Source organism: Cimex lectularius, unplaced genomic scaffold (assembly GCF_000648675.2).
Source record: "Cimex lectularius strain Harlan isolate CLEC.00 unplaced genomic scaffold, Clec_2.1 scaffold16, whole genome shotgun sequence".
Classification (NCBI taxonomy): domain Eukaryota; kingdom Metazoa; phylum Arthropoda; class Insecta; order Hemiptera; family Cimicidae; genus Cimex; species Cimex lectularius.
Genome location: NW_019392679.1, coordinates 2613967 through 2640081, shown reverse-complemented (window position 1 = coordinate 2640081; position 26115 = coordinate 2613967). Strand labels below are relative to the sequence as shown.

The window sequence follows — 26115 nt, the reverse complement described above, 5'->3', positions numbered from 1 at the left end:
TTTTTTTTGTTTTTTTTTTTACGAGGGTTCGCAACAGCAGAGGTTATATCAACCCACGGGGTGCCGGTGCTTTTGTAAGTATGTTGAGTTCGAATGCAGGGCCGCTGGATTCGAACCCGGGACCTTTACCTAAACAGCGCCGTGTCAACACTAAACCGTTGCGGCCACCGACGCCCCGTTGGCTCACCAAATATGAGTCTCGATCCATCCGACAATTGCTGCTATTTTGTGACAGTTTGAATTTGCGCATCACACGACGTATAAAACACTCAATCGCATTGAATAGCGACCAGGTAAAGGCCGGGACGTCCCACCCTCCAGACCGGACCATCGCGACCAGGCCCTCTGACGCCAAGCTGGCAGTAAAGACTATGAAAAAACAAAAATGGCAGCGTCAGTGGGCCGGGTTATCCGAGAGGCTTTTGCGGGTCAAGAGCACGATTCGTAAATGGCCCCCCGAGAACCTGAGCCGGAAACAAGGAATCGTCCTTACGCGATTAAGAATAGGCCATACGCGGTTGACACACGGGCACCTGCTCTTGCGCCAAAGCCCGCGCAGGTGCCCCTTATGCAGACAAAGGTTGCTCGATGTGTTCCACATTCTGGAAACATGTCATGCCTTGTCTCCCTACAGGGAGCGTGTAGGCATGCCATCTAATCAGAAAATAGTACTCGAGCACTACAGCGGGTTTCTGGGTCTCCTGTTACGCTTTTTAGGGGGAATTGTTATTTTTTTTATTGTATATATGTCTTATGTGTTGTGTGTCTATATGTTTTGTCTGAGTGCATGTATTTATTAGCGTGAATAGCGAGGGTGAAATAAAACGTCATTATCGCCCCTCGAACGTTGAGAGCGTATGAGTGTGTTCGGGGTCGATGGCGGAATATTTATAAAAGTACTCCATCGACCCCAATCTAGATTAATTTGATTGTAGGTCGGTGGTGGAATATCAAGTACTCCACCGACCAAACGGAATGAGTGTATTGCATGTATGTATTTATTTGTATGAATGTAGTGTTTGAAAGGGTAAATAGCCTTTCAAAACTTAAGTTAGTTGGGGGCTGAAATGACCTAGATGTCGGAAGCCCCAGTCCCCCTAGGAAAAAAATAATTATTTTATTATTATAATTATTATTAGTTATTATTTTATTCTGTTTCAAATTGACTTTATCTCTCGCATAATCATTTTTAATATAAAATTAATGAAGGCTGATATTGATTCTGCCCCCTCCGGGTAAAATTGGAAGCATATAGCAATATGGACTTTCGGTCTAAATCTGGACAGCAAAAACCGTGTCGTTTTAACTTGTTTCAATCCAAAGCCCTCCAATATTTTGAAATCCCCTTTCTATGTCAGGAAATTAATTAACACTGACCTAAACAATAACCTAAATCTTGCCACTTCCGATACATTAAATTCCAATCTAAATTATCTCCCCGCCTTAATTAATTAATGCAACTTCTACCGTATTTTACTCTTCATAGGAATGACAAAATTTAAGTATTAATTCAGCAAGCATACAAGTTGTTATAAATGATACTAGTTGGCCTCCATGTTCAAAATATATTTTTTCCTTATTTTACAATAAAAGCTTGTTATGTAATGCGAACGTGTTTTTGTTATTAAGCTTTTGCCAATAGGATTTACTAAATTTAAAATTAAAAAACAAACAAAAACACGATAATTATCCAATATTTCCAAAATGAATCAATGTCTATTTAAATTTACCAGCGATTCAATTAGCAAAAATAATTGTTTTTGTAGAAAAAAATTAACTGCCAAGTGTCTATAATTAAAAAAATAAATCATTTTTCAACTTTTACTAACAATTACGAACTATTTTATAATTCAATGTCAACGAGTTTTTATCATTAAACCGATTTGTTAAACTGTCCTCATAATCCAGATATAATTACAAAATCTTTCCTCAGTTTAAATTATTTCTGTTTTTCTTCTTATTTCAATTTACTATGCTGTTTTATTATTGACATGTTCTAAATTCAGAAAATAAACTAGAGATACAATTCTGGTCATATTCATTCTCATAATGAACCCTCAATCCCGCTAATAATTCACATTTGCATCAACACATAAACACATACATTTACAAATTCTTATAGCCCTGAGGTAGTGAAACAGCGATTAGTACCCGCTGCCGTAAGACCACGCATGGTCAGCAGGGACTCCGTAGCTCATCTTGTTGGCTTCTAGTTACATAATGAGCACCGACGCGGTCTTTTCCGCAAGAATGCCCACGTGTAAGTCTAGTATGACCTATGCGTAACCAGATACGTATGGCCCTTCTCGACCCGGCCTCCGTGCACCAGGAAACAACGCCAATCTTTATCTGCGTTTAGAGTTTTTTAGTAACTAAAATAAGACGTTTTTCCGAATTCTAGCGACAATTAAAAACTACAGTATAATTTAAAAAAAATCACAAGTCAATGTCGTTTAATTAAACCGAGTTATAGAAATCACCACGAATTTGTACTTGACGAGCGATTTTGCAAATGACTTTGTTAATACTGTTTCGACATTATTTTCCTTGGGTCTGATCACTGAAACAACAGCCCGATGGTGATCATTGGCAGTTTAAAAGCGACGACCAGTGTTTTCAATTAGCTCGCTCTATTTGTAAAACAAATCTAATATACAAAAACAGTATGGATGCGGGAAATTGAAATTCTGCTCGAGCAGAATGTCCTGTTTTCCCAGGCTATTTCGACAAATGTTTTTGGCCATTTGAAAAATCTCGACAGTACAATTGCCGAATCTGAATATTCGATGTTGATATAACAGTAATAATAATGTGTGAACTTCAGGGGCTGACAAACATCCGGTCATCCACGTGTTTTTACTTCTTTTTCTGGTATTTCACGCATATTTTGCAGCCTGCAGCCATTTGAAATCTCCGCTTTTATATGACAACCTACTCGATATCCTAAAATGCTGAAGATATTCCTCGGGGAGGGGTTGAACCAACTCCATTCGCGCTCGACATTTCTCGGGGAGGGGTTGAACCTACTCCATTCGCGCTAATAATTTACTTTTAATTTCTAGACAACACAGTCACCCCCAGAGCCCTCGACATTTCTCGGGGAGGGGTAGAACCTACTCCATTCGCGCTAATAATTTACTTTTAATTTCTAGACAACACAGTCACCCCCAGAGCACTCGATATTCCTCGGGAGGGGTCGAACCTACTCCATTCACGCTAATAAATTACTTTTAATTTCCAGACTACACACAGTCACACCCAGAGCACTCGATGTTCCTCGAGGAGGGGTCGAACCTACTCCATTCGCGCTAATAAGTTACTTTTAATTTCCAGACTACACACAGTCACACCCAGAGCACTCGGTATTCCTCGGGAGGGGTCGAACCTACTCCATTCGCGCTAATAAATTACTTTTAATTTCCAAACAACACACAGTCACACCCAGAGCACTCGATGTTCCTCGAGGAGGGGTCGAACCTACTCCATTCTCGCTAATAATTTACTTTTACCCTCCAGAAGTCACCCATTAACACTACTCGATATTCCTCTGGACTAATAAATTTCATTCATTCCTATAAAATTAACATAACCGTAACACTGAACACAAACATAGAAATATGGCCACATTCACTCCTCCAGATTGGAAAATTGGAACGCTTGGAGAAACAGATGCAACTAAAACAACTGAACACAGACAAAATAAATTTCAATAAGATATAAACCAACGAAGATGTATAAAAAAATCCAATAGTGATGGTACTACATATATAGCATTGATTTATTTGTATTTTGATCGTTCCAGGCATGCAGGTTTCTTTCATCATCAATGTTGGCCCTGTCAGAGTATTATTTCATTTTACGATATAACAATGTTGTAACTGGGTTTTGATTATTAGAAGTTTTTTTTAAAGAATCTCATGTTATTTATTTATTTATTTTTTTTTAATAAGATTTTTAATAATTTTTTTTTTTAGTTGGTTTAATTACCTACAATATAATGTATGTTTGTTGTGTATTTACTCCTAAACGGCTGGGAAACGAAAAAAAAGTACACAGCCAATATACATTATATTAAGGAAGATTTTAATAATGTTCTCTTGTGGGATTACTCATTAATTTTTTTGGAGTTAAACAATCTCAAAATATTATTTATCATGATTTATTAGTGTAAATTTTCTAAAGTTCCCATAGAGATGCCAAAAAGTTTTGTAATAAACAGATACGCATTAGAAGATGGTTGAAAATAAGGTAGAAGGTAAAGTTTCGCAATATCGTCCGAGATTCGAAGTATCGGAATAAAGTCCCCCTTTTCGCCATGTCAAGCCAAAACAAATTGAGCATCGCCGTTCAAAATCCATTATTCATGTTTCACTTGCACAATTTACTCGGACAAATTTCTTCCAAAAGGATTTCCATGAATGCCAACGAAGGACGATTGTGTTTACTTTCATCGCCGGCCCCTTTGTCCCCCGTCCCCTACAACTATAATGATGCTAATTTCAAAGAGGGCAGCTTTTAGTAATTCGCTCACAGTGTTTGGGCACAAATAAAAGTGACGTTTATATAGCCGTAGAACGTCAAGATCCCATCTTGAATCTCGGCCGAACAACCGTTTGTCAACCGGGTTCTCCCCTCCGTCGTTTGTTCGAGTGGTGCATTTGTCAGCTCACTTATGTCAACGCCGCCTAAACCCTTCTTGCCCTCGGCGAAAAAAAAAAACCCTAACTGCCTCCAGTATTACACTGAGGACGAGAAAAATAAAACGAATTCTTTTCGTGAAACTACCAGGTAAATTGAAAAAACAGAAGCTTTGGAAGAAAAAAGAAGAAATAATTAACGTTCATCATAGAATCTTCTCTATTTTCCGCCTCAACACTGATATTATAAATCAAAAATTAGAAGATTGTTTAAGGGTACAATAGTAAAAGATTAAAAATAAATTGGAGGGCTTAACGTCTAACTACCTGTTGGGTATCGAGGAGTGGTCCAACCACTTTACAATACATGTTTTATACAATTACCAATTAAAAAGCGAAGGGCTCTGTCGGGATTGGAACCGAGAACCGCTAGCTTGGCATATACGAGTCGGACGCCCAAACCACTCGGCCGCCGCGGTGCCCTCACGAAGATAATTATTTTAAAAAACCTATGGGATAAACCCTATTTTACAATAGATATCGGGATAGGTATAGATTTCTGCACCTCGACCTGAGTAGATTTATTACACTTCTCTAATTTTATAAGTCACTGGCTAGCTTCAGGTTGTTAATCAACCTCCATAGCCTTGCCAACAGCTCCTTGGTGAAGAATCTTGCTTTTGGTTTTTCCTCTACTAGTTGCAAGAATACGCATATCCATCGACCTTCACAAAAAAAAAAAAAAATGTGTTCTGCGGTCTCCTCTTCTTTCTGGCAATATCTGCACAGTGTTTCTTCTGGCTGTACTCCTATCCGGTACATGTGACTTTTGAGGCGGCAGTGCCCTGGTCCGTTATATACCCGGCCTCACGGGATACGGCGGATAGGACGGCAGTATAAACGTTGAGGACAGGAGGATTATGGTGAAAAGTCCCTCGAATGCGTGAGTACTGGCGGATGGGGACGGGTATGCTTTGCATGTAGGTGTAGGCTGAGCTCGATTGGAGGCTTTTACCGTAGGCGGTCTCCACTATGGGGTGGTTAGCAATTTCACTTTAAACAAACCGAGGCCGGAGCGGATCCGATAGTTTCTGCGCTAGGGAAGTCCCACTACTCTGGGAGGTAGAGTGGCCTTCTCTAGCTAGGGATGTGCACGAGTGACAAGGCTGATGTATTTCGGCTTAGGTAGCTCTTCGCGCGTTGCATACGGTTCGGTGCTTAATGCGGACCCAACCACTCGGAATGGACAAGCGGGGAGCGATGTTGTCTTGGGCCTTCGGGGATGAGCTGCCTCTACACCTTCTGTCGTATGCGGCTCAGCCTTAGAATCAAAACGTCCGATAAGGCCGAATAGGTTGGGTGCGGACGTTAAAGATCCTCATTGTCCTTTTTAGGACGACCGAGTAAACGGGAAAGCAATGCCCTGACAGGAGTCCAACCAGAATTTTGGTTCTTTTGCGGTTACTTTCCAGGTCGGTAGATGGATGGCCGTTCTTCAGACCTCTTCGCGTGCCTCATGCCTGGGGTATTGTTCCTCCAGGATGTAGATTCAATACAGATCCATTTGTGGACGTGTCCTTTTTTGAGGTAAGACACTAGGCCCCAGCAGCTTTTTGAGCTAACATGTCCGCTTTTTCATTGCCTCTATGGCCCGAATGCCCAGGGACAGGCCTCATTGGTGTCACTGACTTCTGCGAGGGCTTCCTTACAATTCCATAAACTTTTTGGCTTTACCTCCCATGAGACAAAGGCCTTAAATGCCCCCTGACTTTCCGAGAAAATATAAATAATACATAACAATTCAAAACTCAGAAATGAATATAAATTACGAGAAAGAAGCCTACTGTTAAATTATTGGATCAATGAAAAAGCCCAAAACAGAAGTAGTCTTGTCATGAAAACAAGAAAAATAGCCACGGGAGAAGAACTTGAATACATTATTGATAAATATGTTTCAACAACCTATGGGTAAACCATCTTTATCCTAGACACGATATGAAAATCTTGGTACCAGTATAGCATAAAATAAGAAACAAACACTAATATTGTCAAACCAAAATAAAAACAGATAAATAATGGATCCTCCAAAATCCCGTTGTTTGCTGGCAAAACCTACACTACTTATGATGATTTCCGTTCAACAACAAATTTATAATATTTCTATGCCCATTTTATCACATGAAAATTTGAATTTGAATAAAATTGCTTTTTATAAAATCAAAAGAAGAAGAAAGTATGACTACACTTGCCTTTAGGAAAGAATCTGTCCATATTTGCTTTAAACAATTTATTAAGGATAAGAAAAAAAATTTATGGACATTTTTATGAAAACAAGATACAGGAATAGGAGAAGGGTATTATAAATAAATTGTCGATACTTTTTTTCAATAAAAATTATATCGTCTTTTAATATATAAAAGACGCGATTTAGTTAGTTTTTTGTTTATTTCCACGAAGGAAATTGCCAATAGGACAGGGTGCGGTGACTGGTTTTACAGGTCTACACTCAAGTACGTACACTGTCATTACTCGGCGATAACCGTAAAGATACGACAGATAAAATATTTCTTCGAAAAAAGGAAATAATAGAATAATTTACATCGGACAAAGATTACAATCTGATAGAAATTATACTCCGGTCTGAAACCGTTTGACGACCTCTTGGTTCATAAAAAACGGAAATGGCTCAGATGTGTTCAATAATAATCGAAACGGCTTATCCCATGATCATTTTTATATCTGCAATAAACATGCCGTGTAGTCAGGGCCAACGCTGAAGATACCAGGAAAACTGGATGATCTGAAACGACCAAAATACAAATAAGCCAAGCATCATCGCTATTTTTGTAATTCAATAATATCCTACTGTTAAGAGTATTAATTATTGAATCACGAATGATCATTGATGTTACATCTTCTTTGGTTTATATTTTATTGGCATTTTTTTTGCCTCTGTTCAGTTACATCTGTTTTTCCAAGCGTGAATTTTTAATTTTCCTTAATAAAACAATTTAACAACTTCCTTGTATGTAGTAAAGGACGATGATTTCGAGCAAGGCGATCGCGCCCGTTATCTTTCAGGTCCGTTTGGTCTCGCTGGTTTGAAACTTTATAATTTGAACGGTAAAACTTTTATTTCACGAGAGCTATTGTCAGCATTTCCATACATCCTGGATAAACCACAAATTTTTCCTGTTTAGAATTTTAGCTATTTTTTTTCCCTTTTTATCAGGATATATAATTTATATAATCCAATTAAGATTAAAAAAGATAAAGATATGGATAAAGAGTATGCGGATTATTTATATCATACTAATAATATTTCCATAGTTCACCTCTCTTTACATTTCTACTTTTTCCTTGAATCAAAGTTAGACCAGAAGTGTTTCGAACTAAGTTCTTTGTCCCAGATTGTTTGTCATCAAAATGTTCCTTTTGCAATACTCTTCTCGAAGTTGAGTTTGCCCTGTAAACTTTTTCCTATTGCGGTCTGAGTTTTAAAGTTTTGAACAAACAGGGCCCAGAGCCGTTCAAACAAGGAACCGTGCCTGTAATTAAATTACGCTAACCCCAAGTTTTAACAAGTTGTAAAACAGCTAGCAAGGGCCAACTTTCGCCCCGGGCTAAAAGGTCCGGACTTGCACTCTATTGTTAACTTGATTAGGCCTTACTTTTTAAGCACGCTCCGGTCTTCGCCTTACCCCCCCCCCCCGGCAGCTCCGCTTAAAAAGTTAAAAGACCATAAAACAAATTTCTAAAACGGCGGCTGACTTTTTCCCTTTTTGCGAGAAGAAAGTAAATAGACTGCGAAACTCTTAAATAACTGCGCATAAATTTTGAAAATATAAATAAAAAGAAAATCTCTCCTACCATTACAGATAATAGATATTTCGATTTGGAACTTTCAGCTTGTAAATAAACAATGAAAAGAAAAAGTACGATTTTATCTTAAAATAAATAATAAAAATTTGACCAAATAAACCAAATATTTGGTGGTTTCACATGAAATGTCCTTTTTTAAAATATAAATGTATACATGATTAAGCGGTTTTATGTTTTATGTGGAGTTTCAATCTTCATAGAGGTCATTAAACAGGTGAAGAAAGAAGAAGACTAATTGTTGGGTTCACCAAGCTTTCGGCAACTTATAGTGCCATGCTTTCCCAACAGTTCAGCAAACAATTTACATGAAAAAAACTATTCTAAAAGCTTTTTGGGTTTAAGGTTATGAAGCACATGGTCAGCATACTACATTTAACATGGTGAAAATAGTCATCTCGATAATAAAAAATCCATATGACTGAGGTTATTTTATTCTGACTAGCAATTTCGTACAGATAACATTTATGATCACAGAGAGTATTTTGTCTAAAATTACAGCTTTTTGTTTGAGGGTTCGCAACAGCAGAGGTCAAATCAACCCTTTTTGCAGAGGGTGCCGGTGTTTTTGAACAAAAAAGAAGCTCATTTGTAAGTATGTCGGGTTCGAATGCAGGGCCGCTGGATTCGAACCCGGGACCTTTACCTTACAGTGATGAGCGCCGTGTCAACGCCTAAAGCCAGGAACACACTTACCCGATGCTACGCCAAGCGACGCTACCCGACGCCTTGCCACGTTTTGGTGGGGTGTGCACATCTATCCGACGCAAGTACACGTCTCGTTTATCACAATAATCGCTATCACAATCGCAACGCATCTTTTGTTCTTAATGCACTATTTTGAGCAAAACCTTGTAATAAATTGTTAGTTAAATTTTATGAGCACAACCATCTAATAAACTGTTTGTTCAACTTGTTTTAAATAAAGTTACTCCTAACCATCATAATTAAACAATGTTTATAAAAACTTATCCATTTTTGATCTCGTTTAATTTGGTTTACATTAAAATAACATGTTGTAATTAATGTAACGACAAAATTACATGTATTTAGTTTGAAATAAACTACAAAAAATATGAGTGTCCTGTTCTGATGCTACCCGACATTAGAAAATGGTGTAATTTTACAAGCAAAACTATGAAATAAATTGTTAATTATATTTTATGAGCAAAACCGTGTAATAAATTGTTCCAATTTTAGTATATGTACCGCCGAAGCGAGTACAATAAATTGTTAGTAAAATTCATAATATCAAAAAATCGTATTCCGGTGTTTTGATTAATTTTCTTATTATAATATATTATAATATTCTTATTAATTAATTAATGTACACAGGATTAAAATTAATGACAGTTAGTCACTGATCATAACAGTCCAACCTGAGGCGACGGTGTTGTCACTCTCTCTCTCTCTCTCATTAATTTTAATCCTCTGTATATATTTTTTATAAATAGCTATAATTTTAATCAAAATACACTCTGTGATCATAAACATTACCTGTAAGAAATTGCTAGTCAGAACAATATTGTTGAATCTCAGTCATATGGATTTTTTATTAGCGAGATGACTATTTTCACCATGTTAAATGTAGTATGCTGCCATGTGCTTCATAACCTTAAACCCAAAACGCTTTACAATAGTTTTCTATGTTAATCGTTCTCTGCACTTTTGGGAAAGTATGTATATTATTTTAGTTTGTTAACTGTTAATTGTATATTATTTATTTTAATTTTTAATAAATAGGTCCTGATGATGGCACTATAAGTTGCCGAAACCTTGGTGAACCCAACAATTAGTCTTCTTCTTTTTTCACCTGTCTAATGACCTCTATGAAGGTTGAAACTCCGCATAGATTATCTGCAGGTCGATCAACAAACATCATATCTTCGGTTTTATGTTGTTTACTTCCAACAGCAGATTATAACTACTTATCAATCTTATTTTTTGTACGAATTAGCTTCCAAATTGACTGGAGATACTAAACTGACCTTACGGTTAAAGTTTAAAAAAATCTTATATCATTAATTCACATTCCCTCAAGCTTAATTTAGAAGAAAATCCTTATCAAATTGTTAGAGGAATGAATACAAGTGCCACAGCCGGAAATAGATAAATAAAATGGAAAAAATATTTAAAGATTCTGGAAAGACAAAAAAAAGGAACTATTTCACTGAATTCCACACTATCGAATACTTCAAAGATGAACGTTGGAAAACACCAAAAGCTCGTTTCGTTTCTGAAGCACTGTGAGATATTTGGTCACTAGGCAAAAAACCGAACCTTTTATCGAAAGGATAATAACTTACTATGAAAAATAAATTGTTTATGACGAACTCATTGGCCGGGTCTGTGGTTACATGCAGACGAGCCAAGGACTCATAAACAAATTTACACCCATAAAAACCTACACTGACCATATGGTGATCTATGGCCGGAGTATTCCTTTTTAATTTCACTAGTCCTTTTTCTGTACTGCATTGAAATTGAATGCTTTACTTAGTTTTAATGTTTCCTAATTAATTAAATTGAGGAGAGCAATAAAGAAAATAGGCCCAAACAAAATTACATCCTTGTAAAAAATCGAGAAACTCGAAATAATTACGTTAATTTTACTCTCATAAAATAACACTAATGTTCATAAATTTGTAATTTTTTAATTATAGGTTTAAACGCTGCGTAGTAAAACCGTTACAACGTAAATTTAAAATTTCCTGGTAATTTAGGACTAAGTGGTTAGCTAGTATTGCTTCAGGCTTAGAGAGCTGAAAGACCCTTTTGGCAACTTTAGTATCCTTAATTAGGCGGTTTGTGGGCAGGATATTATAACGTAAGGGGTTATAAAGTTAATTACGCTGAGTCAGATATAATTTACTTTACTAACAACTTGAAACTGAGTGGTTTGTAATTTCTATGGTAAAACTTTGCAATAACGCCAATAATGTACTTTTACAATTAGCTTCATGAGTTTATAAATTAACATTTTATTAATTTAATTCTGCAGAGTTAAGTTCAAAAAAGTATTAACGTTAAGTACAAGATCCATCTATAATGTAAATTAAACTTTACATCACCAAAGGGGCGTCAGTGGCCGCAACGGTTTAGGTGTTGACAAGGCGCTCATCACTGTAAGGTAAAGGTCCCGGGTTCGAATCCAGCGGCCCAGCATTCGAATCCGACATACTTACAAATGGGCTTTGATTTTTCAAAAACACCGGCACCCCGAGGGTTGATATGACCTCTGCTGTTGCGAGATAAAAAAAAAAACCCACATCACCAAACAACTTTGTGGTTTGTTTGAAAGACTCATTAAGGCAAACTAGTCTTCGGGCTGCGTACGTAACCACTATCTTCAGTGTTGGGTTGTCAGGGTTATAAGCAGGGCGAGATGGCGACTGACGTACAAGCAGGCCAAATGATCGGTAACGAAGGAAATTACAGGTTCATGACACAGCAGACCACATGGAGAAAACTCACATAAAAAAATTCAATTTGTGTTCTCAGGTTGACGCTAGTAAGTTGTCAGTATGTTGTTATAATCACGAAATTTTTAAGATTTCAAAAAATTTAAGAATAAGCGTTCCTATTGTACTGCACTATTACGCCGAATTTAATTTTTGACAACTTTTGTATTCCTAACTTTTCTGTTTTTAAGTGCCATCATAAAGAAAATAAATGACTTTAATAGGGATTTAAAATCTCCTGTTGATAATTTAGCAATAAAGGATTTCATACTCATAAAACCAAAGGTATTTTCTTCACATTCTTAATTAGACGGTTTGTAAACAAAATTAATTCATGAAGATTAAAAAAAGTCCCCCTTTTCGTAAGTTGAATCTCGACGAATCCCCCAGAAAGCCCACATTAAGATAATTGCGTGGAACAAGGCTGGAAGTGATACCGACACCAAAAAGCACTTGTCCTCTTCCAACATTGACCGACGGAAATGATAGGAGGGCCGTAGGTGATCAATATTGGCCATACTGCTTTCGACAGTCCATTTACTCCAGTTTCCCGTCTTGCCTGAGGCCTTCTCAGTCATAATTACCGTCGTCTGAAGTGTTAAAGGTTGAAACGATTCCCGTCAAACAATAACGAGACGGTATTAAATTGTTAAAGGGGCGCCGAACCGGGGGACAATCCCCGTAAAATTAATTCCTCAGCACCCAAGGGCCGAAATGAGGTTGAAAAAGCAATAAAGGCAGACGGATGGGAAAGACATTGAATACCCCCGCTCAGCATTACCGACTGTGTAAACATTATGTTCACTCGTGTCGGAGTTTTTTTCCCCCTTTCTCCGGGAGTTATTTTACAACCGAGAGCGCCCGCTCTGTTTTTACTGCTTCGTATAATCCTATAGGACTTGTTTAAGAAAGGGCCCATAGGAAACCTAATGGCCTGGTACTTCTCCTTTATGCCGGTCTGTACGGACCTTTTATTAAGCCGCATCATCAGCAACCTACTAGCCCTTTTTACTGGCGATTTCTATAATTTGCAAATCAATATGAACGGCAACTGTTGTCAATGAACCGTATGCTGGCAGATAATGCTCTTTATGACTTTTAGTTATTGAAAACAGGGATGATAGGCAGAGTTACATCGGAAACAACCAAATTATAACCTCAGCATCACACTATCCCTTTTTATTCGCGATTTCTACAATTCGCAAGTATGAATGGTTACCTTGAGAAATGAACTGTATGAAGGTAGATAATGCTTTTTACGCCCTTTGGCTATCCAAAATAGAGATGACTGGCTGAAGAAAATAACCGTATAGGACCAAATTTACATCCTCAGCAGCACACCATCCCTTTTTATTCGAGATTTCTACAATTAGCAAGTATCAATGGTTACCTTGAGAAATGAACTGTATGTAGGTAGATAATGCTTTTTCCGTCACTTAGCTATCCAAAACTGAGATGATTGGCTGAAGAAAATCGTATAGGACCAAATTTACATCCTCAGCAGTACACCATTCCTTTTATGGCGATGTCTGTCATTTTCAAACGGGTGTATTAAATGTTAGGAAATGTAATGTATTTTGGAAGTTAATGTTCCTAATCCTGAGCGGTATACCATCCATCCCTTTTTAATTCTGATTTATACTTATTATTCAAGGAGATAGGTAGGAGAAAATGATCGGAAAATACCAAACCTAAATCCGCAGCAAAACGCCTTTCCCTTTTTACAGGTGAGGTCTATAATTTTGAAGCTGGCTTGATTATCAAATGATAGGAAATGTTCCTTATGTTGGTAGATAGTGTTCTTTATGTCCTTTACCTATGCAAAACAGAGAAGACAGGCAGAAGAAATTGATCGGTAACGACTAAACGTACACATTTAAGCATTTTAGCAGATTACTTCTACATTTGGCACATTTGGAAATGAACTGTAAACAAGCAAACCTACGTATCATCAGCATACCATCTCTTTTACTCGCGATTTATAAATTTGCAAACTTATGATTATTTACTGCTTGGGGGCACTTTCAGCGTTTGGAAGATCAGAGGACAGAAGAAAACGATTGGAACCACCACGCTACATGTCAGCCCACTATAACATTTTATCGCTGATTTGTATAATTTGCCAATTGGTATAAATATTTACTGCTTAGAAATGCAGCGTATGTTGTAGATGCTCTTTTTGGAATTGAACTGTCTAAACCATAAAGGATAGGTTGAAGAAAATGATCTGAAAATAATTAGGCTTAGGAACTTAGGTTTAGAATGGAGTGGACAGAATTGAACTAAACAATACGATCATTTTACCATGAAAAAACGTGCCGCAACACATGATAAACTTAAAATGTGTTAATTCTTATAAAAAAAAAACCTTTTGTGGTTTATTCAAGCCCGGTTTTTTTATATGAATAAATAAAGAACCCCGACCCCCAGTTCCATACCATCGATGAATAAATAGTTAATCGGCCGTTCCGGAACTCGAGGGATCGATGAGGGCGGTTTAATTTTTAACACGTTGGAATAAATATTGGGGTAGTAAACCAAGAGTTCAATCCGTAATTTATGACCGAGGCGTTGGTCGTTTGCCGTTTTACGACTCGAATCGTTAAATTTCGTGTCTATATCTCGCTTCCTCCGGTTTAATTTTATTAACTTTATATTACCCCGGAGGCCGAGGTTGACTTTTACAGCAATTGCCATTGCCATTGCATCAGCCGTTTTTCTTTTCTGTATTCTCAGATTACTACCGGAGATAATATAGTAAATGACTACTGTAATTGTTTTGTTTTTTCACCTTATAGTCATTATAGGACAGGTTTACAGATTTTCTTCTTGCTCAAGTGCTTAAACCCTACTTTTTATGTTAGGATTTCACGATCTAGGATTTTCAGGCGACGTAATCACCCCTGCTGAACTTAATTTTGCCAAAGTGACATTTTTTTTTAGTACCGGTTAACTTGTGACCTGAGTTCAAAAATACCTGAAGCAAAGGAAATAGCTTCTGTGCGTTCCTTGATATTGAAGGGGCTTTTGATAATGCATCTTATGCTTCCATGAAGATCTCTCTGAGAAAAAAACACCTAGACCAGACCATATCTATATGGATTGGAGAAATGTTAAGAACCAGAAAACCTGATACAAGCATAGGAAGAGACACTGTAGAAGTCAGCACAACCAAAGGATGTCCGCAAGGATGGGTCACCTCTTCTATGGAGCCTAACAGTTGATCGAATTGCTCGAAACTCTGGGCCGTAAATTTATTTATTTACAGGAATTTCTCACAATTATACATTTTATACTGTTAATCATTACAATGAATTAACTTAATGTAATTTACAATAACTTTTTTTAGTTTAGATGTACTGTCAAAAGACCGTCAAAACTTAATAAATTCCCTTCCGTCATCAAACGGTAAGGGGTATGTTTCGTTTAGTTCGTCACAGCCATATTTGTATAAAATGAATTACAATTTCTCATATTGAGCTTAGGAACATTAAAGTTTATACATTCCAACAATTTAGGACTATCATGCCATTTTCTAATTTATATTTTTAAAAAAACATATCCAGATATATTCTTCTGTTTTAAAGTGGTAGCAGACCCATTTTCTTTCGAATAGTATTCGTGCGGGTTTATAACAAATTTGATTTTATAAGCTGTCTAGCAAAGGAATTTATTTTGCAAAATTTGTAGACTGTGTATACATTTATTATAGCCTTGCGACCATATAACACTATTATATTCTAATAACACATTTGAAAAATGGCAAAAAGGTGAGAAAATTCAAAAGATGGGGTTGAGATGAGAAGTTAGTGCCCGAGTGGATCAAAGTCATAGCTCAAGTAGTAAGAGTAGCGGCGTATCAAGCCGAAGGCCGTGGCTTCGAACTTTTTTATCTCAATAATTGAATGATATTGGTCAAGCGGACCACGAAAAATAGTGGAAAATTCTAATATTCGTCGCAGAAAACTATAATAAAGGGATTTAACCACTCCTTTATTGTATAAATCTGCACTTTTACGCATTATAAATCCCAGAGTTCTTAGACTTTAAAAAAAATAAAACATATATGTTTATTAAAAGTCATTTCAAATGGATAAAGTGTCAGGGCTAACAGATGAAATAGTACTGACCGCTAGGGGAAAATGCGAGGAAATTCTCTGTGACAGTCCAAGAAGGACACAGAATAATGGTGTAAAACCGCTGGCTCAATCAACCGTAATAAAACAACCATAGTGGCTTTTACTCGATAAAAGGAAATTAGATGACAAGAGGCAGATAACAGTCAATAATACAGTGATAGAAATTAAAAAAGGGACAAAACACTGACGTTTAAGGAACGTATTGGCTCCACCATCATAAAGATGGCGTGCAGAAGAATAACGGGGAAAAATTTGGAATGCAGACCGGAAACACTGCTTTGGATGTACCCCTGACTGGAACTATGTTCGTCTTGCCTTAATTAGTAAAATTGGTCATGAAGAATTAACCGTGAAGGTTTCACCTATCTGGCATTGGGTATTAATATCCAAGTGAATCCAAAGAATTGTTGGGTCCGTGGATAGCAAAAGACTGAAGGGGGAAAGTTTTGGCTGGCAGTAATGACAAAGCTAAAAATCGTGGTTTACAGGATATCTTCATTGCCTGCTCTGACGGCCTGAAAAACGTTCTTGACGTCATAGCACTAATTTACCATCAGACAAGAGTACAGCTTTGTATTATCCATCAAGTGCGTTCCCCAACGTAAACTAAGCAGCTAGCCATACGACATAGACATGGTCTTGATCTACCTTGGAATATATATACACCCTAAAGAACCGCCCTTATCGATTGATGTAGCGGTTGAGATTCAGTTTCTTGCTCTTTGACAGTGCCTGCGTTATAAATGCTACGCAGTCAGGTGCAACTGCCTTGCGGTCTTTCCAGTCAACTTAGTACAACGAATAACTCACTTAATGAACAACAAAGCTGTATTCTTGTCTGAGAGTACACGGGTTCTATGGAGTCAGGAAAGCCTTTCAGCCCGCCACAGTAGGCAATGAAGATATCCTTCAAACCACTATTTTTTAGCTTTGTCATTACTGACAGCCAAAACTTTGCCTAAGCAACTAACCAGGTAGTGACTAATATAAAGAAAGTAGCGTTATTTAGCTTTTGGATATTGATTGCTTTACTTTCATCTCGATAAGCACGATCAACCAAACCTTTAAAACCTTCACGATCACGTGAATATAGACTCCTAAGAAATGTTTGGGGTTCCAAAATTAACTATTTAGCGTTTTATTTTTATACAAGCTGGAATGACATCTAGAAATACAGCAGCCTTGAACATCGTTCGTTCAATAAAGCCACAGGAATTGTATAAAACCGACTGATACAATTTAAAAGCCAAAATTCTAAAATATAGGTATAAAATGTGGTTATAATGAGTTCGTGTATGGTTAACAGACTGCACTTTAATATTGTAGTTTTCCTAAAATTGCTAAGCTTTTCGTCCTCGATTTCATTCAAGCTGAAGTTTCCCCTACTAGCCCGGTAATGTGTACTTTGCACGTTAGAGCTTCTACAACCATGACGTGCGCAGCATTTGCCAAACTATAGTCACCAACCAAGTTCCATAACATTCGCGAACGGTGTCTTTGTTTATAACCTTGCATGATAATACTATAACCTGAAGTTGACTTTAGCGGCAAAATACTTTACGTAAAGTCTTCAAGGGTGGTCCAGCGGCCCTGGATGCGAAACCGACTTATTTACAAATGGGCTTTTCTTCAAATACACCGATACCCCGAGAGTTGACATGACTTGTTGCAAACTCTCGTACACAAAATAAATAAAATAAAATTAATTTAAATTTAAAATAAAAACGTCTTCAAATAGCGACAACTTTATTTGAAAGACCTACGGTGATCTTGAATTAGCGGAATCGTTGGGCAAAATCTTTCTGATAATTTAGTTTCTAGACATTTAAAGTGCTCTAAATTATAAAGATTAGAATATATAATGTATATGTTATAAATATTTAAACTAAACTGGATTTTCGTGCTATAAAATTTTCAGATCTCTTTTTATTAAAAGATTTAAAATTCTTCGTTGAAAGGAGATCAAAAATAAAGAGGGAGAGCTTTTATTTATTTTTATTCCGATTTTACATGTAATATTCAATATTGACTATGTTTTTTTGAAAATTTGGATGATACATCGTCCTTTTTCCCGGATCGGGAGGGGTTGGGGCGGGGTCGCATAAAACATGCGGTTTCATTCCATCTCTCCCCCTCGTACACACTGGAAGACGGATGTCCGCCGGCGGGAGGACATGGGTCAAACCCCGTCGACAATAACCGGGAATGCCATGCTTTAATGGATCTCCTTGCCCTTTGACCATCAATCTCGGGCCACGTTTTGGGAAAATATGAGGCGGAAAGTGCCCTCGGAAATGGTTATTTCCGAACGGGCACTACAATTGCTGAAAACGACTTATGTGGGGTGTTTGTTTTTCATCTTAAACACTCAAACTGCCAAAATACAAATAATTGGCACAGAGTATAGTTTTAATCTTGTCCCAATGTTCGGTGTGGTTCCTCTGCCACCTCACGCCGTCGAGGTGAAGAAAGAGTCTAGGAGACATTTGAAAATATTTGTCTCGCTGCTGTGCTCGACCATAATTCGTCCATAAATGGTTGCCAGGCCTATTCTTCAGCCCAAAAACGCTCCTGCAAAAGCTCGATAAACTCTACTAGCAGGACGTTCTACGGTTTTCCGGTGTGTTTAAAACAAGCCCTTTGGCCAGCCTGTGCTGCAACCCGAACTTCGGTGAGAACAGGCTTCTCAGATATGTGGCTCATTTGCTCACAATGGCACGTACAAAGTAGACAGCACGGAAATCCACCGGAGGGAAGGCTCCAAGGAAACAACTGGCAACCAAAGAAGCCAGGAAATCGGCCCCAGCGACTGGAGGAGTCAAGAAACTCCATCGTTACAGGCCAGGAACCGTCGCCCTTAGGGAAATCCGTCGGTACCAGAAAAGCACTGAGCTTTTCGTCAGGAAGCTGCCTTTTCAGAGGTTGATCAGGGAAATCGCCCAGGATTTCAAAACTGATTTGCGTTTCCAGAGCTCCGCAGTCATGGCTCTACAAGAAGCTTCTGAAGCTTACTTGGTCGGTCTTTTTGAAGACACAAACTTGTGCGCCATTCACGCCAAGAGAGTCACTATCATGCCTAAGGACATCAAATTGCCAGCCGTATCCGTGGTGAACGTGCTTAAGCTGATATTCAGTCAATTTTTAGTGAAATATCTGAAAATATTTGTCTCACTGCTGTGCTCGGCCTTAATACGTCCATAAATGGTTGTCAGGCCTATTCTTCAGCCCGAAAAACGCTCCTGCAAAAGCTCGATAAACTCTACTAGCAGGACGTTCTACTGTTTTCCGGTGACTTTAGAACAAGCCCTCTGGCCAGTCTGTGCTGCAACCCGAACTTCGGAGAGAACAGGCTTACACTCATATCTGTGGCTGGGTTCCTCGCCAAACCGAGACATACACAACCGGGTCCGATCCTTAGACGGCAGTACAGCAGAACATACGAGCCTGACGCGACCCCTAGGAATACGCTTCGGCGAAGCAGCCTTAGGTAGAGCTGGGCAAACGGCTGTTAAGAAAGTCAGAACTCCAGAGGATGATTGCAACTCTGCTGGAAATGGTCGACTCAATAGATTATGCCAAGGCTATTGGTGAATGCCTTACAAAGGAAACGGTTTGTACCCAAGGACAAAGAACATTTGAATCCAATAATATAACTGATCCTCTAATAATAAAAAACCCAAAGTTGGCTAGTGAGCTGTAACCATACGTGAGGAGGATAGCATTGTTTTGATTTACGCTTTGCAGCCTCTTCATAAAGACCTACCTATCACTTACTGATTGATTCCCTAAATTTTATAGTTAAATTGATAATATTATATCTTCCTGACTCTTCTTCAGAAATGCAGTAATAATACTTTCTTATCTAATAAGAATAATATAACCATGGGTAGCTATAAAATATATGTGGAATTTTAGGAATAATTTCCAGTTATTTGAATAAAATTCGAAATCAATTTTAATCCATTTTACTATCCACTAATCCTAACTATTTACTAATCTATTTTTTTTTCCTTTAGCTTGAGAAAGACAAACTAATTTTTTTCTGTGTAGAAGTCTATAAAATCAATAAAACAATTATTAGAAGAATTCTTTCAAATAAATCATTTACGTACCTGTCTGCTGAATGGGGGGAGGGGTGCAAAGTCTGCTGTACATTCCTTTAATTAACATCTATCATTGATATTATAATACTGGATTGTCACTTAAATACTTGCAGTACAAGTTAAAGAATGCTTCTCTTTCTTTTGCGTACGCTGAGCGATTTTACAATAAAATTCCTCAGTTTAAAAGATCAAATCTCTTTTAATTATTTTAAGAAAGTGAAGAGTTAATTATTAATCCATTTATATTTAGTGGTACAAGTGAACAGATTACTTATTTCAATTAATTGTTCTTTTATGCAAGGTCTTGGTTGAGATGAAAAAGTTAGTGTCACGAGCGGGATTCGAACCCACGACCTTCGGCTCAATACGCAGCTGCTCTGTCACAATAGCTCAAGTGGTTAAATCAGCGGAGTATTGAGTCGTGGGTTCGAATCCCGCTCGTTACACTAATTTTTTCATCTTAACCAAGACCTTACATAAAAAGAATAATTAATCGTAGATTTAATGTTTCCATCGCTATGACCGAAATACGTTTGGTTAATATAACTAAATATGATATATGCAATCAGTATTACTTTTAATTGTATTTATTTATTTCCAATTTGGATGAACGAATTAAAAAAGAAGAGCCCTATGCGGAGCTTAAGCCGATCCACCGTTGGAGTGCCACAAGGTAGTGTATTAAGCCCTGTCCTATACGGGTTGGTTACAGTCCTTGGCAATGTTAGGACAGGGTCAGTCTTTAAAGAAATTGGAAATCGCCTGTGAAAAACTTAATTATGTCAATTTGCAGACATATTTATGTTTTGCCTGGATGATGATCTTAAAATATGTTGAAACCTTGGCAGAAGCAACTGCATTTGCTTTTTCACCGAGACCATACCGCGATCTAGAGTATTCGTGAGTAGAAAAGTCGATACATCCAAAACTTAAAACCCTGTCCTCTATCTGCTCTTCACTAGCGATCCCCCCCCCCAAAAAAAATAACGAGGAAAATACCACATCAACGTGCGCTGATGGTATGAAAATATATCGCCGTTGGACAGAGCATGCACAATAGATTCCTATATCGAACAACTCCATTCACTTATAAATAGGATGGCAAAATGGAGGATAAAGCTGAATAAAGAAAAATCGGCACATACGGACACCCCGGAAAAATTAATACATACCAGCCTACCTTAACGGTTTTTACATTCGACACGCCAACGAGGCAAAGTACCTTACGAAGTAGGTGCACTCTTTTGATCGAAAACACCCGTAAAAAAGTGAAGGGTTCACTATCAACTTCCAGAAGATGTACTTTGTCAACAGGTCCTCAAGCCTATATTGACGTACGATGTCTGGGGCTGTGCCAGCAGTCAATAATATTACACAAAGATTTCAAAATAGAATAATGAGAAGCATGGCCAGTGCGCCCTGGAACATCAGAAATGGAAACGGTAAAGGAAGCTATCTATAAAGCCGCTTTATCCCATCATCAAAGGCTTAGAAGCAGCCCACCTGTTAGACCTCGAACACCTAGACTACTGAAACGCGTCAAGCCACATGATTTATTGCTGGCGCATTGCTGTGGTAAAAGTGTGATTTAAGAACGTTAAAACTATATTATATATTTCGATTTTATGGTCTACGGTCTCTACACCTCTGAGGATTGGAGAGAAAATGAATGGAAACAATACTAGTTAAAAAAGCAAGTTTCTGCAAGTCGTTAATGCGTTAATAATCAAAGTTTATTGACATGTCCAATCATCAAGTATAGCCACTGGCCCTGAAAATGGCCAGTGTATTTCGCTGTTTGACGGAGTTAAAGTCAATCTTTGGTTAATATAAAGTTTGCCGATTATTAACACGGTAAATTCAGTGAGAATTGCAGGCCATCTGACACACACAACAGCAACGAACAAAAAGCAGAGTTTAATGAAATATTCGTGAGAGTATGAACGAAAAACATCGTAAAAACGTTATAAAACATAAAACAAATAATGAATAACATGTTTTTTAGTAGGATTCAGGAACAATCAAATTTCGTTGAATATTCTGAACAACTCCCTGTGTTTGTATTCGGATGGATTTAATTTTCCAATATTTTAGATGGATTCAACAAAGACGCCTATCTGCTGATTCAAATAAAAAAAAAAACATGGTAAATATTTTAGGGGTGATTTTTCATAGGAATATTCGTTGGTTGATATAATATGTACAAACTTAAGACCTGAATATGAGATGTTTGCATTAATGTGAAGGTTTTCTTAGGCTGAAAGAGAAATGGGTGAATATTTAGAGTTTCAGCGGGAGAAGATCCACTTGGCCCGGTTAATTTCTCCAGTATCAATAAAAGCTCATAAAACTTGAAACTGAACACCAATTCGGACTCGAATTGAACTCCAATACTTACAATGTATCACAACTGAATTAAAAACATGACAAAAGAAAAAGTATCACATTATTTACACATCTATTTTAACCATAAATGCCTAAACTACAAGCATAACATTGTGGAAGAGGCAAAAGCTATTTGTGGTGGTTTGTAAGCATAAGGGTTGGGTAAGAGAACACAGAAGTACATGCTTATTTCACAATGGGATATCTGCCTTGGGATCCACAACAAACTTGTTCAAGTCTACTGATTGTTTAACGACTGGAAATGCACGGCGGAAAGCGAATCCCGTCTTGTGGGGATCCTGGTATGGGAATTTTCTCATTTTTCACCAAATGGTACTGTTCGACAATTTGAAACGGGAGACGTTTTAGATAACCGAATGACACAGTTTGACGAGGAATTCCAATTACAGGCTAAGCGTGATTGCACGGTTGAAAAAAAAACCTCTATTGGGGAGACCGAGATATTACGGAAATGGTCGTTTTCAAAAAGGAAAATTGAGACAATTTAAAAACCGATTTAAAACCTAATGTGCTCTTTTCGAAAAGAAAATATATACAAGGTGAGCAGAATTTTTTTCTTAAATATTCAAAATACGTGTAAAATATATTTTTTCTACTTTATTTCATGCTATGTAAAATTTACTTTTCTGCAAGACGTTTTTTATTTTTATTTATTTATTTTTAATAAAAGGTATATTTGTTATTGCATATTTTAAAAGGAGTCTTTTGAGAACGACTCGCTGAGCGAGCTATCGGCAATTCAAAGACATATTCTCTGTAGACCCTCCCGTCGTACTCATTTTAGAGATATGCTGAGCTTGAGAGCGCCTCGGTAAAACGGTGGTAGTCGTCTGGGTACTGGAGGGCAACGACCGTGCTGACGAGGATGGGTCGTCTCGTCCTCTAGACCTACCGACATCCGGCCCGGTGACGCTGTGCGAGCAGCGAAGAATGCTGTGGGAACGTTGACAACGTCAGTGGACCGGGTAGTCCGAGGACGCAAGGAAAAGATCGTTAAGCCGATTGGCCATACACGTCTGACACACGGACACGTGCTTTTGGGTCAAACCCCGCCCAGTCCCGTTTGTAGAACAAAATTGCTTGTGTCACGTGTGATCGAAAAGGGTCATGCCTTGGCCCCTTATAAGGAGCGAGTAGGCATTAGCCCTGATGTAAAGATGGTACCCGAAAGAGTGAATCAAATGTTCGTTCCCCTATTCCGTTTCTTGCGAGAAAGTTGTATTTGTAAATAATTAAATAATAAGGAATGTGTGATTAATGTACAGTATAAGGCCGATGGCGGAATATCGAGTACCCCATCGGTCATAACATAATTGGTTAATCAAAACTTAAGACCAAGAGTAGATTATGTCATGGATCCTTTCATTGAATTGGAATCCAAACGATAATTGATCCAAACATTATTTTAAATGACTATGTTCTTTAACACCCTTTATAGAAAAGGGTCCCCTCGCAGAAAATAGACAAAAGCACTCCTCCACCGGTTGAAGGATCGAGATCTTGCTAACAGAATCCTTTGCTTGATCTCTCCTTTCTCTTCAGACGAAATTTTTGTCAACTCTTTCTTTAATTATCCGGCCACTTTCAGACGAGGCGGCTAGTTGATTCAACTAGTTGTACGGATGGGTGTCAAGTGCCGCTCACGTTCTCATCCCCACAGGTTGACTCAATAAAAAAGGCACTGCTCGGCATTCGTCCTTCACACCAGTCGCTTAGTTGAGTCAACTGAGTTCACCTTGGAAAGCGGTGCAAAATTGCAAGTTGCACTGAAGAACAGTTCATTGAAGAAATTCGTATTAGTCCCGCGATATGGGACATGAGGTATGAGGAGTATAGAGACAAAATTAAAATAAGAGAAGGTTGGAAGTAGCACAGCAGTATTTGAGAGAAAGCGCCTGTTTCCCAACTTTATAACAACGTATAAACCCACACTTTTCTTTACTAGGTTTCCTCCCTTTTAGTTTCTCTTTTTACAGAACAGCAAGCACAAAAAGTGCTCCTGCTTCCTCGAGTTCTAACATCGTACTGACCTCCCGTTGGGAAGAGAGATTCCACATGTTGCCTGGTGTGAAACCAGCAAAGAAAGAGTCTCCACACTGCAGTAAACTCGTTGAGAGTCAACCGGGCAACTTAGACGAATCAACCAAACCGCCTCGTCTGAATGAGTCGGTATCAAGTCAGAATAATGAAAAGAGGTATGAGCGTAGAAATCGATTTTTCGATAAGCCCCATGTTTAAAGACTAATAGAAAATTCTTTACCTTTTGCCAAATATCGTGAGTTCCACCAATAAAGTCTGTTGGAGGTTTATTTGTAATGACAAATTTTTCAAATGGATTTGACAACAATGTAGGAGGATCAAGGAGAGACAGAGTCATTAAGGTGTACGCAACCCGTTCCTAGAGTTTCTGAATTCGAATCTCGATATAGCAGTTGGAATATTAGAATTACAGACAGAGCACTGGTCCGCTACAACAAAACAGGTTGTTGCATGAAAATGACAGCCATTACATAACTTTTTTTGGGGGAAGGGGGTCAAATAAGGAATCAAATACTCCACTGTGACCTATTTTGTACTAAGTGGAACCCACATGGTCAAGACCATACCGTGAAAAGTGCGCTTTTTCCCACAAAACTAACCACTTTTTCATCGGTTCCTCTTGGCCCACTTCCCTTGTGACAATTGGCCTACCAAAGTTGCTAACGGTATACGGGCAAATGTCTTATATACACAAACGATATGTCTCGATGTCTCTGGTTTCTCTTGACAATGTCGGCATGTGTCTCGGCTTTGCTCTGGGATAAGTAAGCACTGAACCTGTTATGCTAAGACACGCAAGTCTTTTTAGACTTTAAAATTTATTTTACGGCTCCTAGTGCAGTATTTTTGGTCTTCATACTATTGTTCGATATGTGACTAGGAGTCTGACCGTTGATGTGCTTAACCAAGATGTTTATTCCTCAGGTTTCGGTGAATGACCAATGACCAATGTATACGTTTTTTTAATCGTATTGTGCCTATATGATTTCAGTGTTAGACCTAGGTATTCAGTTTCCCTGGAGGATATAATAGTTTAGAATCTAGTGCTAATCGCTTTCTTTTTCTCATGAGGGAAGAGAGGGATGATATTGTAGCCCAATTACAATGTTTACGGCGTTTTTCGTCTGTTTTGGCAGATTGAAATCAAATCTGTCCCTTGTGATCGTTACCAGGTTCTGGGTAACCTATGGTACGGTATCCTAAATTGTAAAACTTTCTGGTTAGGTCATCTACTAGCAACCGTAGAAATGGCTATAGTGCCCATCCTTTGGTAGGCGCTATTTGTATGTTCTGATGACCAAGTTAGGCGTAGAAATATGATTTCTTAGAAAAGGTTATATCCAGCCGTGTATATTATGTAGGATTGGCGACCAAGACCCGAGGGGTCAAATGCCTGGGTAGACTCGTACCCCATCCCTAAAAGGTCCGGGTCTTGGTCCGCTCACGGTGT

General features: G+C 38.0%; 1 protein-coding gene and 1 pseudogene across 8 annotated transcripts in view; one reads left to right on the top strand and one right to left on the bottom strand.

The window, feature by feature from the left end:
- The window catches only part of LOC106661434 (autism susceptibility gene 2 protein homolog), a 345697-nt gene that overhangs the window by 95189 nt on the left and 224393 nt on the right, over positions 1–26115 (bottom strand). The gene's annotated exons all lie outside the window — the stretch shown is intronic.
- Positions 18720–19238, top strand: LOC106661436 (annotated as a pseudogene).